Genomic DNA, 14708 nt, shown 5'->3' on the forward strand with positions numbered 1-14708 from the left:
TACCTCTTAACAAATACATAACCTTGTTGCTTTGTATCTAGAAAGAAACTGTCTTAAACAAAGAAAAGAATAGCTTTAAAGAAGATCTGCTCTCTGTTCATTTGCTTCAAAACAAACATACACCTTGGTAAAAATCTCCCAAGAGGGGGTGGTGGTGCTACTGGTAATCTTTATCCTGGAAAATCACTGTCAGTTTGGGCCAAAGGTGTCACTGCAATCATCGATGACATTGTTGTGCTGTATCACAAGATAAGTGTGGTCAATAAAACACAATACATATACATTACATTACATTACATTCATTCTTCCTTACTCGTATTAGTATTTAGCTGGAAATCCTGTTGCTTTTCTGAGTTTGTTGTTGTAAATACTGCCTATCTCCAAGGTCAAGCCGCACCTTTAATCTCAGGGGTAATTCAGTTGTGAAATCTCAATCGATTAGGTTTTATGTTACATTTTATTGATTGAGGTAAATGCCAACTCTGATTGAGCTGCCCATTCACATTACGTCCTGTTAATGTTTGCGTGAGGCCATCTCCCACATCGTAGGTGTGGCTATCACAGAAAATGAAATGTCTAATGTCTTTTTAGTTTGCATTCAAATGAATCTTCAGTTGTTTGGATTGTAATAGGGCCTATTGTTGACTTAAAAAAGAATTATGCACGTTGATTGCTTCTTTTTTCATGATTATCCTCCCCTCCCTTTTTTTCTTTTTGAAAAATGGCACCACCCTGGGTGAGACTGTTAATAGTCGTAGCAGCTGGAGTCTGGCAGGTCCACAGCAGCAGGTAGTCTGCAGCAAAGATCCAGAGGAATCTTCAAGACAAGAGAGGTCAGGGACTCTCAGAAAGATCTATGAGCAGTAACATTAATCAGACATTTAGGCCCCCTTTGCACCACAACATTTCACCCCAAATGCAAAACGTTTGCACAGAAACACTGAGGGACTGATAACGCTGCAGTAAGCATGCCAGGCCTGTAGTTGGCGCTATAACTGTCTTGTCCAGAAGCAGCTGTTGGTAGATCTCCTCTGAAGTAAAGTTGGGTAGATCATCTGGTGTATTGGTGAATGCTAAGAGCAGAAGTGGAGCAACAGCAATGAACTTGAAAGACAGTCAGCAAATTGAGCAGCACAAAAACAACACAGTAGTCAGCTACAATGGTAACGTCAGTACTTTTGTACCAATGTACTACATGCTTAGAAGGGAGCGTGACGTCAGCGTTTCCACTGAAAGTCTAGCTCGCCGTTTACATCAAAACGGTGGCTGTGGCGTTTCAGAAAAAATCCACTTTAGGGGCTGTTTTCAAAGGTCCCGTTTTAGGTCAGCTAAAACGCCATTTCAGTGTAAACAAGAGGCTGAAACACAACAAAACTTTTAGATTTAAAGTTACTTACTTATCAAAAAGGAAAGTTTGAAGCCTACACTTAAAGTAGAGTGATTGTCTGCCTCCTTGACCCTGACTGGTAGATGATCCCAAAGAGAAGCCTGATAACTGAAGACTCCACCTCCCATACTACTTTTAGAGGACGTAGGAAGAACGGACAGGCTGCATGCTGGGAGCTCACTTTGAGGTATGATGGTGTTTTTACCATTAAGTGTCTTTTTTACTAGTAAGTTTGTTTGAAATTTGTCAGAATTAAGAATTATGTTCATCTCTGTGTAACCCAGGGGTGGCGTTATGGGTGGGCCCAGCTGCCCTAGGCCGCAATCATTTTCCAGTAGCACAACATTAAACTTTTCTATTATTTTTCCTTTTTCTTTACTTTTTTAACCAGTTTTTTTTTAATATGTGTGAAATTGTGTCTCTTCAGTTTTGTTTTGTTATTGTAAGATGATCTGTCTTTATAAAACAAGCTGAGTTTATCTCATTATTTAGATGAAAAAAAAAGCACTCTTCTGGTACTAGATGGCAGCACCTGTAGCCAAACAAGATTTAGCCACACTAAGGTTTTCCCCTCTGTCTTAATTAATACGTCACTTTGGACAAAAGTGCCGTGCAACACAAGCAACCATAGAGTAGTAGAAAGTTATACAGGCAGGACTAGAGAAGGATTCTGGAAAAGACTGCTGATTTTTTGTCTTTAATGTCACCGTTGTTAATTTCGCTGCTTTTACAGCCTATACCACATGAAAAACTGTAGTGGTGTAGCTTGTTGTTGCGCTACTGTTCTTTGGTCATCACCTGGATCTGTCTGATTCCCCAAAACGTCATAAAATCTAACCAAATGTTAAGGAAGTAAAAACCAATAAATCTGCTTTAAAACCACTCAAAGGGACAATGATGTATTTTTCAGTGGTTTTTATTCATTTAAACAGCTAATCAATCTATATTTATGTATGAGACAAGTTTTAGTCATTTAAATGTGGTTAAATAATGAATATGTTGATATTGCACTCTGCATAAATTTGGAAGTGTTGTTTTTCTATCAAGGGAATGTTTTTTTGTTTTTTTTGATACAGCTAAACTTAATTTTGGTGTAGTGCTTGGATAATTTTGGGACTTATGTGAGTTACCGTGGCGTTAGGAGGGAACTGATAGGGGTGTGGCTTGTGGACAGTTGCGTAGTTCAGTAAAACAAAAGCCAGCCAGCAGAGAAGTCACGTTTTTTTTTTAGTTTTTTTTTTACCTTGTCTGTGTTTTGTAGCATACGTGAAATTTTTGGTTATATTGAAGCCTCTGGATAATTTTGTGACACTTCTAAAAATAAAAGTTTTTTTGTGTTTTAAACCTACAGGGACGTGAAGTGGATTAATGCCGCAAGACACAAGAAGACACGCGTATACTACGACTATAGGCTGTCCAACAGTTTTTAACTCTTAAGTCACAACAAACATTATCTCAAGACACCTTCCAAAGAACATTAACAGGTCTAAACCCCTCAACGTTGATAAAATTTTAAACAATGATCAACCAACTTTTGTAGTTTAAGGCCCACCCAAATCCTGGCTCCGCCCCTGGTGTAACTGCATATTTGCCTTCAGTACCTCAGTTATTTAGGTAAAGATTAAGAAACATCTGCACGTTTATAAAACTTGTGTGGGATCTTCAAATATGAACATTTTCATGGTTCCTCTAATATCCAAAGGACCGGTCTGTATTCATATGAGCAGCCCATGTATTTCATTTGCATATCTTATTCTATCTTATTACAGCTCAGCACTGCAGCAGATGGCATGTTCATTCATTCTCTATTACTGTAGATTCTATGAAGTAATTGTCCTCTTTCCATGAAATTGTATTATAGATGCTTCGTACGAGGGTTCCCAGAAATGAGCTCTGAATGTGTAAAAGCAGAACATCTGAGAGATGTAAAAATAGGATTCACTGGATGTTAATGTAAGCCTGATAGAGAGAGCCGAGCTGGAACAAGATAAGTGATCAGAGCTGATAAAATCAGATGGGATGTGTCATCCCTTGAGGCATTTAGGTGTAGTCTTTATCTCTGTATCTCGTCCATAAAGAGTGGTTTGTGCTAAGCAGCCTCAGGTGGAAACACCATGATGAGGTCAGCGTATCGCAATGAGAGGGAAAACTAAATCAATTTGCTTTAGGTGATCGTTTCGGACGGAGTAAACCTGAGAGGAGAAACGTGCGATTCATCTGATGTAAACTGGTGTTGTTCCTTTAATCTGCATGCACAACAGCAAACACTTTGGGCATGTTAATTCAAAGAGCCTGACAGGTCTGAAGTGGTTTAACCTTCGCTGACTGTGGATCTGAGGCCCATTGTCCATGTGTCTCTATTATCCTGCTGGTCACGGTTCCCCGGCTCTGCCCCGGCTCATATGGGAGATATCTGTAGAATAATTCTACCTGTCTGTTCCTATCTCCTTCTCCCTCCTTCCTCCTTCCTCCCTCCCTACCGCTCTGTATGCATGACCTTTCTGCATTCCTCTCCAGCTGACCGTGGTGTCCTGTCAGCTCTTTCCCTTCTCTTCCCCACCTCTCACTACTACCAAACCACCCCCAGCCCACCTCATGCCCCTCATTTCCACCCCCCACTGACTTCTCCCCCTGGTTCCGCCCCCTGGATCACTTTGCTCTCCTCCTCTCTCCTCCTCTCTCCGTCTCCCTCTTTGCCCTCTGCAGCTGTACATACTCTGCTTTTTAATTAGACCGACTCTCTGGCTCCTCCTCCTCCCTCAGCCTCCTACTCCCCTCCCTCCCTCCCTCCCTCCTTTGCTTACAAGGATACAGGGGGCTTGCATGGCGACACAGAGAGGGGGTCACGATGGAGAGACGCAGCGAGAAGCGGGGAGAGAGGAAAGAGGAACGAGACGAGGAGCATCTGAAAGGATAACTGCCTGTTTGCTCACTCTTGTCGTCTTGCTCCCCCTCCTGTCCGTTCACTTCCACTCAAACACTCAGACAGCTAGGTAGGCTCAGCTCAGCACAGCACAGCACAGCGCAGCGCAGCGGAGCTCCGAGCAGCTGAGGGATGGATAAAAAGGTTCCCACGTGAAAGGCATGAATCCACGGGAGAAGAGGAGGGCGAGCTGGAAAAAGACACAATCAGAGAGCAGGGAGGAAGAGGAGAGGAGGAGGAGAGGAGCAGATGGACTCTAAAAAGAGGAAAGGAAACAGTATCGAGCTGCACTGACAAGAGAGGTGGGAATTAAAAAAAAATAGCAAACATGAACAGCAGAGGGATGGAAGAATGGGCTGAAGAGACGTGAAGGAATAAGAGCGGAGAAGAGCAGCGAGCGCTTGTGGGAAGAAGAGACAACACGGAGGGGGAACAGGAAGAGGGAGATGTGGTACGTGTGACTCAGTTCTGTGTCCTGATGGAAGATAGTACAGCAATCTCCCCATCAGGCTCCTCTCAGCATCACCATAGCTTCACCCTAACCCAGAGAGAAAGCGCCGAGCGGGGACAGATTTCAGAGCAGCAGTGAAGTGTCTTTTTGTTTCTCCACTCACTGTTTCTCTCTGAAAAATCCCAAATGTGAAATAAGAAGGAGGAGTGTGCGCGTCTGTGCGTCCTTGCATGTGTGCGCACACGTGCATGCATTTTGTTTATGTGCTCAGCAGATGTGTGTGTGTGCGTGTGCACCATTGATTCTTACAATGGGGGTGTGTTTTTGTGTGTGTGTGCGTGCAAAACCTTCCAAAATGGGGTCGTGTGTGCGTGCGCGCGCGCATATGTATGTGTGTGTGTGTTTGGATGCTGGGATTTGCTTTACCGCAGGTGTGGGAGTTATTTTCCGAGATTGTGCAGCTTTATGAGGAGCTTTAAAGAGTGAGGAGCTTACATCGGTGTGTCGGTGATGCAGCTTTGCAGATTCCAGGAGCATGCTTTCATTGCATATTTGTCATGAGCAGGAGTGTGTGTTTATATGTGTGTGTGTGGTGGTGGGGGGAGTGTGCGCAGAAAGTTTGAGGAGGAGGAGGAGGTGGTGGTGGAGGAGGAGGAGGCACTCAGTGAGGGAATTCCATTTGTATGGATCCATATCTCCGCAAGATCCAGCGCCTGCTGCTCCGGCCTCATGGGGATTTTAATGTTCACGTCTCGTGTTGAAGTTTTAATGCATCTTTAAAGAAACCAAACACACTCTCACACATCATAACATCACTTTAAGGAGTAATACTTTATTCAGATCCTCCTTTACTCATGTAAGGTGACTGATCTCATAGTAATAGTGTCATTGACATGTGCTGCAAATGTAATTGCACATGCACTTTCATGCATGCATGCACTTGATCAAACACACGTATGCACACAGCCACAGATGCACATTTTGCACACACATCTTTGCAGTGTGGAGAAATGCTGCGCTGTTAATCCTGCCCGTTGTTGCCCGACCCTCTTTCCCTCCTTCTCTCACTCCCTCTGCTCCCCGCTACAGTATATTTCCCTTTTATCTTATCTCATCAACGTGTCTTTTAAAGGGTCAGCTATCTCCACCTCCCTGCTTCCTCTCCCGCCGACTATTTAATCCCTTTTTCTCTCATTGCTTATAAATCTCCCTCTGTCTCCTCCATTTAATTTCAGCCAACAGAACTTAATGTAATCTGAAAGTAAAACTTTCTCTCTTTCACTTTCTGCCCACTCTTTAAATCTCTGTCTGCTGGCTTTGTGTTTTCCTGGACTGACAGTGTCCTGGTTTTAGAGGTAACACGCTATGATGCACGCTCTGAACATTAGTTTGGACAGAGGAATCGCAGCACGTCCGCCCAGCAGAGAGTCACCCCCGGGGAGCTGACTGCTCTATACGCACCCACAGGTAGCGTTCACATCAACATGCCAACAGAGCCACCTGTTTCATTCTGCTGCTAATTTTCCTCACAGAAACCTTTTTGGAGTTTAACCTCTCTGAATCCAGCGGCAGAGTGGAGGAAAAGAGACACAAAAGATGGAGCATAAAAGAAGCAACCAGCCAGAGAAACAAGACAATTAGTCTGCAGAAGGCGTGCAGGAAAGAAAAGCAATGTTTACTCTGGCTCTCTTTCAAACATCCTCAAATTTGCTCACAGTTGGCAGAGTATGCTTATCACAATCCATTGGCCTAAATATAGGGATTTCATATTAGGCAGAGGATTCTGGTCAAAAGAGGACAGATGGAACAAATCATTTCTGGCACTCACACTCTGAAAGTTCGAAATAATCCGGCCATGCTTCAAGGAAACTGGCACAAGCAGGGTGGCTGCTCTGTCCTTTTTAGGAATGAGCTGCCCAGCGATACTGCAAGCTCACATTTGTGTATGTTTGTGTGACAGTGCAAGGGATGCTCCAGCCTGAAATGTGTGCACGATGGACTGAGGAAGGGATAAAGGAAAGATATGCTTTAGAGAGATTTGCTGCTAAAGATGAGCCTCGAGATACTGAGCGTCAGTTTCCACATCCCAACATAAAACGTGATGATTCTAAGGATGCTTAATGATCTTTGGACCATGTTTTTTTAGTATTACAGCTCACTTTTCTGTTTTTTTTTTTTTTTTTTGCTTGTTTTGTTTTTGTTTTTTAATGAAAAACCACCAAATGAGCACATACCAGTATTTGAATAATATAACTTTGGTTGAATAAACGGTAAACTCAAATCTGGACATCTGACACCAAATGTCAACCGTTTTCCTGCTGGCTAAAACATGGTTACTACATCAGCGTGTCAGAAAATACAAATTTAATACATTTATTTATTTAATTTCTTTTCTAAATGGATATTGAGACAACAAGTAATCCTCCAGCTGCAGTTCCAATCCCGTGCACTGCATTTCATTTTCCTAGAAACACATGATCAGAGTGCATCATGAGCCGTGGGATGTTCACAAGAAGGTTCAGAAACATCACACAGCGAAGTTTGCCTCAGTAGAAGAGAAAAGAAAACTGCACATGATCTGATTCTTCGTCTGCAGCACAAAGGTTGAAACGATGCTTGGATGACGATGATTAAAACCAGACGACAGCGTGTTTGAACAGAGTTCAGTGGCCGCTGGTGAAAAGCAGAGGAATTGTCAGCTGCTTACTTATCGTTTTGTGGTAACGCCAACTTTTAGCTATGAAACATGATAGGCAACTTCAAAACTGCTCTGATGTGAAAATGTGAGATGAATCTTTTGATTTTCCTTTGAAAAATGTTCAAAACATGGACGTTTAATCATCCAACACAAAAAGACATACAAAAATACATATTTTTCACCTAAGAACACCTCTTTATGACAGCCTTAGTTGGTTTTTTAAACTCATTTTCATTCATTCTTTATTTAAGCAGGGGAGACCCACTGAGACCAAGGTCCTTTTTCCATGGGGGCCCTGAAGAAATACAATGAAACAGAAGAAAAATACATAGAAACAATTACAGATACAGTAACCACACAATCCATGCTCATTTTGTTCCTGCTTGACAATGTATTTCTCAGTGTAAAGCACAGCAGATACTTCCTTTAAGTAGCTCACACACACAGTCTCTTTGACCCTGTAACGCCAAACTAACATACTTGATATATGAGTTTTAAAGACCTCAATCTCATCAACAAGATGAACAGTTTTCTTGAAAAAAAAAAAAAAAGTATTCTAACCCCTTAAGGATTATTACACCACTAGGGGCAGCTGAAGTTTTATTTTGGCCTTTTTCAAAAGGCCTGCTTTCATGAAATCATCCACACTTTCACTCAGGCAAATCAATCATTATTTTCAATTACTTGCCTCAAGAAAAAACAAAAAAAGTATTTTCTGCATTGAATGAATGCATATTTACTCAAACCTGACTAAAAAGGTTGCCAAACTGCTCAATTTATCAAATGTGATACTCATCTTTGGAGGATTAAAACATGAAATCAGAGAGAGGAGTTGAGCCATCACTCGAAAAATATTTGAAATTATGGGAGCAGCAACACTGAAAGTAGTTTTTCTTATCTAGTTCTAAATGTTGGTGTTTTTAAAGTCGTCCAGATTTGAGATCTGGTCGTAAACAACATTCGGTTGTTGATGTTTTTAAGTCTCTCAGAGAGAAACGATGAAGTGTTGCATCAGATTATGCCACAACATCTTAGCCAAACAGTATCATACAAAATCGACCAATGCACTTTTTAACTAGCAACATTTTTGCAGCGACAGCTGTGGCAACACGATATGATTCAATACGATACAATACAATATGATTCGATACCATACCATGCAATACGATTCGATATGATACGGTACAATTTGATATGATACAATATGATGCAATATGATTTGATACGATACAATACGATTCGATACGATACGATACGATACGATACGATACGATACGATACGATACGATACAATACGATACATTATTGTCAATACCATACCATACCATACCATACCATACAATACAATATGATCCAAAATTATCCGTTACCATACCATACCACACTATACCATACCATACCATACCATACCATACCATACCATATAATGCAATACGGTACGGTACGGTACGATACAGTATGATACAATGTGATAAGATATGGTGTGATATGATTCAATAGGATACGATAGGATACGTTACAAGAAGTTACAATACGATATGATATACTTTATTTTCTCACTAGGGAAATTTGTTTTGGACTCGCCTGCTGCTTACAAGTCTCCAGAATCTGATAAAACAAACATCACAAAAATGCACATCACTAGTATTACACATACAGACACATATTTCACATTACAGAAATATCACATTGTACACATATTGCACTTAAAAGAAAGAAAACACACTGCGCAATCCCTGCAGCCTTAAAAAGAACTATTTAAAAGCTTAATTGAAATAGGAACAAATGAGTTTTTAATTCTGTTTTGTTTACAGTGGGGGACTCTGTATTGTCTGCCAAAGGGCAAAAGCTCATACTCCAAGTGCAGGATGTGTGATGGGTCAGTCACAATCCTCTGAGCTTGATGAAGATCAGATTACTCCTAACCCTAACCCTAACTTCTTTGTTAAAGTGTTTAATTTCTAAAGGAAATACACCAGTACTTACACATCATGTTGTTGCAGTCATTTGTTCGAAGTTTAGTCAGCAATTCTGCATAATGTTAGCTTTGTTTTGGTCTCAACCCTCTCCCAAAAGAAATAACTGGGCCACTTTCTTTCTTTCTTTCTTTCTTTCTTTCTTTCTTTCTTTCTTTCTTTCTTTCTTGTGTCAGTGGCAGAAAAGTTTAAACGGTGATAGACTTCCTCGGACTACTGAACATTCAATAGCTGCACATACAAGGGAGACGCTAACAGCTAATGTTGCCCAATGAATCAGCTGACAGTGACAACAGTGACCTGAGACCTCCTGCCTTGGGAATACACTCACCGGGCATCCAAAAACAGACCAAAACAAAGAAAAAATGCTTAAGCTACTTCATTTAGAAAAATGAGTCAACCTGTGTGCACATATCTGTGTGTGTCCTAAATGAATCTGCCTCCACTGATACCATCATTATCCTGGTTTAGTCATCTCAGGGATCTTCAAGAAATGTGAAAACAGATCAAACAGTTTCTGTTTACATGCTTTTATATCAAATTTTACCTCTGTTTTTGTTTTTATTTTTACAATAATGGATGAAATATTTAATTGTAAATGATTTGGGGATTTTAAAGGCGTTTTACAACCATCTCTGACGTCCCAGCCTAACTTTGGAAACCACTGTCCCCAATCAAACTCATAGAAGTGGAGCTGTGATGAGTTATGTGTGCTTTTTTTGTGGTGGTCACCTCTTTGGAGCGTAACTTTATTCTGATGAAGAAGCTCCTGTCCCTTTAGACTCAGATTCTTTAATACTTGCACTGCAGCTACAGCGGCCACTGAAAATATGGCTCGCTGTGACGGCTGACTGTAACCGGCCAAATTGGATGCTGGTACACAGTCATAAACAAACAAACCAGCGTTTACATCTCGCTGCTGTTAGGAGAGTCTGACAGGAATAACAATGCCTGCGTTCACTGCATAACCAGCGATGTATAATGAATTAAGAAGCATGATTTAATTCATGTTTGTTTGTGTAATTTAATTTCTTGTTAAGCATGATCGGGTTCAAGATTTTATCAGGCGGTTGCACTTTTTTTTTGCTCCTCTGAGTGGAAGCAGCGAAGTGTTGTTACCCTTCAGCGCAGTGAAGGAGATATCTGAACTAGCTTTACCTCGCTCATCTCTTCACTGAGTCCACTTCATTTACCAAAGCTAGGTTGTGTCATTGCTGATTTATGCAAGTTGTTTTGTTTACCCACATATTTTAAAGCCCACAAGGATCTTTATGGTCTACATCTGTTTTTTTTTTCAACGTGCCTGTCGGTTTTATTGCATTAAATAAACCGAAACATCCCCCCGTGTTTGAGACATGCTTCGCTGCATGCGATGCTTACCTAACAAAAATTCCTCTACAGGCATCTTTAGAGGAGTTGCTCCTAATTTTGAGATCTCTGCGTGCAAAAACAACAAATTCTCCCGCACGTTGCTTTCAGTCTGTCAGGTGACCGTGTTGTGAAACCCTTCGACAGAGCACAGGTGAAGCTGCAACTCAAATATTTTTTTGCTCACAGGGCCAATAAGTGATCATATATCTTTTCTCAGTTCCTCTCCAGTTCCTCTTTAAATGCCCTGACACGCTGATGCTCCTGATTTACCACTTCACTGAACCCTAACCATGACATTTCCTCTGCTGCCAGGGGTTGTTCCCTCTTGCTTTTTGCTCCCTGCCCCCCCTCCACCCATCTCCTCCTGCCTGTCTCCCCCTTCGCCTCCCCTCCCTCCTACTTATTCGTACTCCTCTCGGTTTGTTATGTGTCTCATAGCATCTCTAAATATAACCGTGCATGTCTACCTCCTCTCCTTACTCTCCCTCTTTCTCTTTCTCTCTCTGCCTCCTCTTCATCTCAGTCCTGTCTGACAAATTCAAGCGTGCCGAGACAATCCGATCTGACATGCCTTTACATAACAATTCAATCCGCAGCACCTTCCACCTCCTCAGCACCGCGAGACCCAAAGGTGTGTTATTGGCATGGATGCAATCCTCAGCATCCCTGAAAGACTCGGAGTATTATTAGATCTGTGCAAACAGACTCTGGGCCTGTTTTGTTTTGAAATTTGCATCAGATATGTTTCTGCTAGTCAGCACCGCTCAGCACACAGAGATCAGATGTGACCTTAGCGTTACCGTCGCCACACACACACACAGGAAAGAGGATGGGAGCCTATTTTCACCACAAAACCTTCTCGTTGAGGTAGGCAGCTAGCGAGCGGGCTGTAGTAAATCTTAAATAATAACCCTCAAAGAGTTATGACCCTTGCTGGCATTATGCCGTCGCACACCTTCCTCCTCCTGCTCGGTGATTTATCACTTGTCTGCCAATAAAGCTCAACATGAAAATGTCACATGTGGAAAAGAGCTGGCCTCAGCCACGGGAGTGAGCCCATGCAGCATTAAGAGGGTCTGGATTCATTAAAGTGTCAGCATAAATATTGATCCCAGGATAGTTCGCGGATCCAGAGAGAGGAACTGAGGTGATGTGGGATGGAGAGCGGCAGCGGGAGAGATTGAGGCGGTGGAAAGAGGGAGAAAGATGCAGTGACAGAAGAAAAAAAAGGGAGGAGAGAAGGTAGAAAGATGGTACGGTGAGGATGACACGACGACAGGACGAGTACGGGTAACGGTCCTGCCAGAAACCACTGACAATCTGTCAGCGTGAATGTCGAATAGAGAGTGCTTCTTTTACAAGAGAAGGGTAAAAATTCCCAGCGCAAATTCAATATTCATATTTATTCCCTTAAAATTCAGACCGAAATAGTCTCATAGGTACTGATAATGGTTTTTGGAGAATGTTCTAGAGCGGCTAAGTCTTTTGTTATCTAAACATTTTTTATCTTATTTTTTAAATCTAATTCTTTTGTAGGTGAGATTACTCTCTGAAAATTGTCAGAGGTTAGCAAAATGTTTTTCACATGGATAAACACATGATCATGTGCAGCTAACATTAGCCTTACCTGGCAGGTTATCACCTTCATGTCTTTGCTGGTTCCTCATCCTTCCAGTCCCCCTGGTATAAGGATACGCCAATCGTCCAATCCAGAAACAGACAAAAAAAAAAAAAAAAAGGCCAAAGATACTTAATTTTTTCCATGAGTAAAAATTAAGACTATCTATGTGCAGATATAGCTGTGTTTCCTAAATTAATCTTCCTTCGCTAATACCATCTTTATCCTGGTTTAGTCACTTCGGGTTCTTCACCAAAAAAATGTGGAGAACAGATGAAGCATCATCTGTTTGTTTGCTTTTATACCAAATTTAGTCTCTGTTTTTGTTTGAAATTGACAATAATGGATAAAATATGTATTTATAAATAGTATTTGATTTTGGAAGGCATTTCACATCCCCTCCTCCCCCAAATCAGCTTTTGAAGATCCCCCCAGGGTACCGCCCCACACTTTGGGAACCACTAGTTTCACCAGACAACTTTATTTCTTTACTGGATCAACATGCTGACAAACAGGCCACACTCAGTATGTAATGTGTTGTTTCTGCTTGTTTACATCAGGGTAGTAGATCAATTTAGGATCATGGCTGTAGCCATTAACCAGAGCGAGAACCTCAGCTAGTGGTGGTAGGCTGCACAACAGCTTGGACACAACACATGACTGATGCTCACAAATTTGACCAAGTTGTCCAAACGGGGTTCATCCCCTAAACTGGTGTTGTGACAGCCTCAGATGGTGTCAAAAATGGGTTGTTGGGGCGCTGGTATGGCCTTGTGTTAACCTGGGTTTGTATCCAACCTGTGATTTCCCAGGTCACTCTATGGTCTCGCCCTGTTTCCTACCCTATCCACTGTCCTGTCTTCTCTCAAAAAGGGGCACAAAACACTGAAAAAATAAAAAAAATAAAATTAAAAACTGGGTATTGAATTTACTAGAATAGTATGATGAATAGTATGGTCTTCAAAATGCCGAAAACATATAAAACTTGTTAATTCTTTCTTAATGATAGCAGACTACCAAAGTGCTAGCGAGCACAGATTAAAATGTTTGCTAATATTTACGGTTTGGTTTACACCAGGGGTGGCCAACCTGTGGCTCGGGAGTCGCATGTGGCTCTTTGCCTTTTGGTGTGCGGCTCTTCGATGCATTCATAAAAATATATATACATACTTAAGAGTAGTGGTGTGCTGATCAATCTTAAATATTGATATAGTGATGCCAACGTTGGGATCAGTGTCGATCCATATTTGGGTGTACACATTGATACTTAAGCTTCAGTTTCTCTTCTCTAGGACGAATTTAAACACACTTACAAACACAATAAACCTCGCTTTGAAATTGGAAATATATTGATTTTTATTTCATGTCATTTTGTTTATGTGTGAGAGGAAGTGTGTTTGTAAGACCCCGTGTGTGACGTGGCTCTCCATAGTATCACAGTAATTTTTCTTTAATTTCTTGGTCTCTGACTGGTTGGCCACCCCTGGTTTACACTTCTGTCAAACCACAGCCAAAACATGGGCCCCTACATGTGTGGTTACTGTGTCAGCCACTCCAGAGAAGCATCAATGCACCAGAGTTAAATGTTCATAAATAGTGTTTTTCCAGCGCTACCAAGCAGTTCTCAGATTCAGGTTTTAGATTTGGGAAGAAAAAAATGTAATTGTAACATGTCTATTAAACTTTTATGCTTGTTAAGCCTCTGTAGCCCAGGATCCAGTCCTCCCAAATCCACTTTAACCCACAGTGTTTGTGTCTCCTCTGTGAAATAAGCAGCTCATCTATTTACACTGAACTGATGAGAAGGTAATATGAAAAGGAATCCCATGGTTTGTTTCCAAATCCATTAATATATATCCAAGCGTGCACGCTTGATATTTCCCCTTGAGGCAGTGCTGTAACTTTAATCATAATTTAAGCTAATAACCATGTTTTTAAAGGCTCTTGACAGCGGGGGTGTGGTTGTGACAAAGATCCTCCTCTTCAGCGGCGTGGAAAGAAAGAGAGAAAGAGGAAAACAGAGGATGTAAATAAAAGTGGCAGCCCCTCGGGTTTCTCTCTCCCTAAATAACCTGGGAGCTGTGAAGGAGTCACTAATTACCCCTCCCACAGCAGAGAGGGGAACAGAGTTACGGCCAGTCACACTCCCGCACAGAATTAGCAGAGGCCCGTCAGTGTCACAGGCAATCACAGCCAGATAACAAGACACAGATCCATAGATGGTGCACGGCGAACGACAGCCTCACGCTTCACTGCCAGTGGTCCAGACAGGAAATGGAAGTGA

General features: G+C 41.7%; 1 protein-coding gene across 2 annotated transcripts in view; it reads left to right on the forward strand.

Moving 5' to 3' along the window:
• Positions 1 to 4180: 4180 nt before the first annotated feature.
• Positions 4181 to 14708, forward strand: part of LOC141805621 (uncharacterized) — a 56368-nt gene continuing 45840 nt past the window's right edge. For both annotated transcript variants that reach the window (XM_074690758.1, XM_074690759.1), the window contains exon 1: positions 4181 to 4761. The gene's annotated coding sequence lies outside the window, so the exon portion shown is untranslated. The remainder of the gene's footprint in view (positions 4762 to 14708) is intronic.

The sequence above is a fragment of the Halichoeres trimaculatus genome, unplaced genomic scaffold (genome assembly GCF_033239565.1).
Source record: "Halichoeres trimaculatus isolate MK-OKI-2021-1 unplaced genomic scaffold, fHalTri1.1 fHalTri1_scaffold_16, whole genome shotgun sequence".
Classification (NCBI taxonomy): Eukaryota; Metazoa; Chordata; class Actinopteri; order Labriformes; family Labridae; genus Halichoeres; species Halichoeres trimaculatus.